This window comes from Echinops telfairi, unplaced genomic scaffold (genome assembly GCF_000313985.2).
Source record: "Echinops telfairi isolate 266 unplaced genomic scaffold, ASM31398v2 ScPeMD7_5592;HRSCAF=6446, whole genome shotgun sequence".
Lineage (NCBI taxonomy): Eukaryota > Metazoa > Chordata > Mammalia > Afrosoricida > Tenrecidae > Echinops > Echinops telfairi.
This window is the reverse complement of record NW_022109491.1, coordinates 44,725,354-44,730,044: the sequence shown is the minus strand read 5'-3', so window position 1 is coordinate 44,730,044 and position 4,691 is coordinate 44,725,354. Positions and strand designations below refer to the sequence as shown.

Here is a 4,691-nt window from a genome sequence, read left to right as displayed (position 1 = left end):
TCACTCTCCAGCATTCGCACACACATCAACACCGCAAACGGCATCTAGAACTTCATGAGAATCTGGACATGCAAAAGGAATGACAGTGGGAACAGGAATGGAAGCTGCCTAAATTAACCTGGATTATTTCATGGGCTTTTGGGCCATTTGCAATTTACAAAAGTGAAATCGATGTCCTTTGTTCATTTCTGATCAAGTTGTTTATCTTTTTGTTAATATATGGAAGTGCAGCCATGCTCTTCAGAGGCAAGGATGGTGAGACTTCATCTTACATATTTGGACATGTTGTCAGGAGAGACCAGTCCCTGGAGAAGGACATCATGCTATGTAATGAGGCAGCAAAAAAGAGGATGTCCTTTGGCAAGACGGACTGACACAGTGGCTACATTGATGGGCCTCAACGTAAGAACAACTGTGAGGATGGCCCAGGACTGGGCAGTGTTGGGTTCTGTTATACATAGGGTCTCCATGAGTGGGAACCTGCCCTGGCATAACCCTAAGACACTCTTACTCCAGTTTACTGTCTACATAGCTTTATCTATCCTGGATTTCATATGAAAAAAACACACAACCCTCCCCACCCCGACACAACAATAATTACAGAACAAAACTCCGAAGAACTTCAATCCGAGACTTAGAGAGCCCGAAGTCCGGCCTCTGGACAGTTACAGTCATGGGTCATGCAACAAGAAAGTGAATATAAGATGGGTACTTTGAGAAGGGCAAGACGATTTTTGTTCAGAAGTGTACCCAGTGCCACACGGTGGAAAGGGGGGCAAACACAAGACCGGCCCACCTGCATGATTTGCTTGGGCAGAAGATTGGTCAAACCTCTGGATTCGCGGACAAAGATGCAGTAAGAGCAAAGCTATCACCTGGGGATAGGACACGCTGATGGAGTCTTTGGAGAATCCCAAGAAGTATATTCCTGGAACAAAAATGATCTTTGCTGGCATTAAGAAGGGAGAAAAGGTAGATTTGATAGCTTCTCTCAAGAAAGCTACTGAGTAAATGTCTTGTGGCTTTTTTTGTTTACATGTATTATATTTAAATTTATCTCATACACCAGAAATTAAATCATGACTGATAGAATATTTTGGTCAACAGTCTTAAGGTAAATTAAAGATTGGCTGTGATTAAATAACTGTGCTCAAACTTTAAAATTTTAAAAATAAATTTCTGTTATCCCTTCTTTTCCCCTAAAGTGTGATTGGACTTTTGTGGCTAGGTTGGTTGATAATGTTGCATTTTTCACAAAGATAGTGAATGCCATGTTATAACACAAAGATTTATTTTATATTTAGATTTGTATCTGCTTATATAAATATATTTAAATACTGGGAAGTCTCTACACTGCCTCATGGAACAGAGCAAGACTCACCGATTTCAATTTGTATTCATGAGCCTGTTTAAAGGCTATGGTTGAAGAAAAGGTAGCAATGGCCACTTTATCTTTTTGTCCTTAGTTGTGTTAATCTAATTAAAATTTCCTGTCTGAAGCATTATCTTCTAATTAACAAAAAGCATTTCAGTGTGGTTTGTTATGATATCAAATTAAGAATATTTGCCACTTTTCATATTTTATAGAAGATTGCTAATGTCAGATGCTTTTAAAAGTCACCATGATGAGATAGAAAGTTGAACTTTGTGTTTAAATTCTTAAGTTATAAATCATGATATATATGTCTTTCAAATAGCTACTCAAAAACACATAAAACTGTTGAACTAGTATTTGTGATTGGTGCTTTTAGCAACTCTTTAGAAAGAATAAGGTAGAGGAGATATCTTATTGGCACACATTTGTATATTATGTGATCGTAAAGCTTACGATAGTTTAAAAAGAATAGATAAAAAAGAACTTCAATCCAAAATAAAGCAGAAAGTAATAAAAACTAGAATAATGTTAAAATAAGTCCAAAGGGAGACCAAATGATAAGGTGTTGAATTTGATTTGTGAGAGTGAAGCGGTAACTGGAGTGCTCTTGGGTCCCTCACTGCTTATTTCCTTGACAGGCTTACTAGCAGTGGGGTAGCAGAAAACTGCAAGGATGTCTGAATATATTCAGGCAACCAAAGTTGAGAACAATGAGCCAATTGAAATACCGTCAGAAGATGATAGCACAGTGTTCCAGTTCACAGTTACAGCCCAGTTTCAGGGGTCCTGGGGCCTATGCTACAGGAAGCCAGTGTCTCAGTGTCTGAGGAGCATCAGGCTGCTGGAAGGAATTCTACTCAGCCCCGGTGCCAGCTGGGCCTCTAGTCTATGTTGTCAACTATCCTAAAGATAACAAATGAGAAATGGATGCAATGGTGCTTCATCAGCAGTGAACGTGAAGAGAGCCATCCAGAAAGCACCTGATTTGGTAGTGTTGGGTCTCCCCGGGAAAATAACTGAGCAGGATCTGAAGGAATACTTTAATACTTTTGGAGAAATCCTCATGGTGCAGATCAAAAATAATATTAAAACTGGTCATAGAAAAGGATTTTTTGTTTACAAAATATGAGACACAGGTGAAAGTCATTTCATAGTGATGACATACAAGGGGGTACTCCCCCACAAAACAAACAAACAAGCAAAATGTAGTCTGCATTTTCCCCGCTAGGCGAGCATTGAGCAACTCGCTCTGAGTTAGTGCACCCAATATCACCTGGGAAGGTTCTCTTGGGTCACAGTGAATTTTTTTGTTAAAAAAAACAAACCACAGAAATGGTTGTGATGTTGAATCCAGTTTACAAGGACAGCGCTATGAGAAAAAATCATGTGTATACATGGTTTTCTCATTTCAAAAAAGGTGAAATGTTGATTGATGATAAACCTCATTCTGGATGTCCATCAACTTCCTGAATGGACGAAAATGCTGACTCAGTGCATTTAGAGTTTATTTCACCAGCCCAGACTGCTAATCAAGCTTTCTATTTAGAGGTTCTGAAAAGATAGCATAACAGTGTGTGACAGAAAAGGCCTGGTTTGTGGCAGATGGGGGACTGGTTTTGCCACCGCAACAATGCATCTGCTCACGCAGCCATCTCAGTGCGCCAGTTTTGGCATAAAACAGCATGCCTCTCTTACCCACCCACATTACTCACCTGACCTCCTTGGCGCAACTTCTTCTTGTTTCCAAGAATGCAGAAGGACATGAAAGGACAATGATTTAACGACTTAGAAGAGGTGAAGAAAAACGTGAGGAAGGTGCTATCAGCCATCCAAACAGTTGAGTTTGAAAAATGTTCCCAAGAATAGAATTGCAAATTTGGCAGATGTATTAACTGTAATGGAGAGTACATTGAAAGAGATACGGATATTTTGTAAAAAAAATAAAAATTAAATACATAGCTTTGAAAAATCAATTCCCTTTTCTTTGGGGGGGGGGTACCCCCTTGCCTAATAGATGGCCAATGGTGCAGCTATAGACTTCCTCATTCTAAGCAAAACCCAGATGAATCTTTGAGCAGAAAGGTGTTCATGGGGCATTGTATGGATGATATAGGCAACTGCTGATGAGTTGCAGCAGCTCTTTTCCCTCTCTGGAGAAGTAGTAGATGTCTTTATTAGAAAACCCTTCAGAGATTTTTTCTTTGTTACATTTGCAGATGATCGCGATAGATAGATATCCAATGCTGAATCTAAGAACAATAGCAATAGACAGAAAGGAGTGGAAGATTTGGTGGTAATCCAGGTGGCTTTGGGAATCAGGGTGGATTTGGTCATAGTCGAGCAGGTGGGGCTGGCTTTGGAAACAATCTAGGGAGTAGTGGGGGGGGCGATGAACTTTGGGGGGGTTGGCATTAATACAGCCACGATGGCTGCAGCCCAAGCAGCATTGCAGAGCAGCTGGGGGATGATGGGCATGTTAGCCAGTCAGCAGAACCGGTCAGACCCATCAGGTAACAGCTAAAGACAAGGCAATATGCAAAGAGAGTCAAATCAGGCCATTGGTTCTGGAAATAACTTTTATAGTGTTTCCAATTCCAATGCAACAATTGATTGGGGATCAGCCTTAAAGTCAGGGTCAGAGTGGTTTTAATGGAGGCTTTGGCTCAAGCATGTTTTCTAAATCCTCTGGCTAGGGAATGTAGACAGTGGCTTCTGGTTGTTTGTTTTTTTGTTTGGTAGGTTTGTTGGTTGGCTGGTTAGTTGGTTGGTTGGTTGGTTGGTTGGTTGGTTGGTTGGCTGATTGATCCGTTGATTGAGACTGGTGGGAATTCAAATTTTTATAAACTCATGGTAAGCATATTGTAAGATAGATACATACTAAAAAATGTCAAGATTGGCTTGTTCAATGTAGAGTATATTCAGCAGTTATTTTTGACATTTTTCTTTTTAAAAAAGAAGAGCTAAAGGAATTGTCTTAAGTTTTATTACTTAAAAGGTTGAAATATTGAATAGTGAACTATTGAGCGGTTGATATATTGAAAGTGGACTGTTTTATGCCTGATTGGTAAACCAGCACATTACAATTGATATCTAAAGGTTTCTCCTATAGTATTTTACCTCTGGACTTTGTCAAGTGGATCCTTTGCATGTTCAAAATGGAAACCATTGGTTAGAACTACATTCTTTTCTCCTAGTTTTAATTTGAACCCCACCATATGGATTTTTTCCTTAGGAGGTTATAGTGTCATGGTGTTTGGTTCTTTTCTTTATTTGTTTGTTAACAATTGTCTCACAAAAACTTTAAAAAATTGTCTCC

General features: G+C 39.4%; 2 pseudogenes; both read left to right on the top strand.

The window, feature by feature from the left end:
• Window positions 1-1,011, top strand: part of LOC115871324 — a 6,441-nt pseudogene extending 5,430 nt beyond the window's left edge.
• A 1,037-nt stretch (window positions 1,012-2,048) lies between these two features.
• On the top strand, window positions 2,049-4,077 carry LOC101638729 (annotated as a pseudogene).
• Window positions 4,078-4,691: the final 614 nt, after the last annotated feature.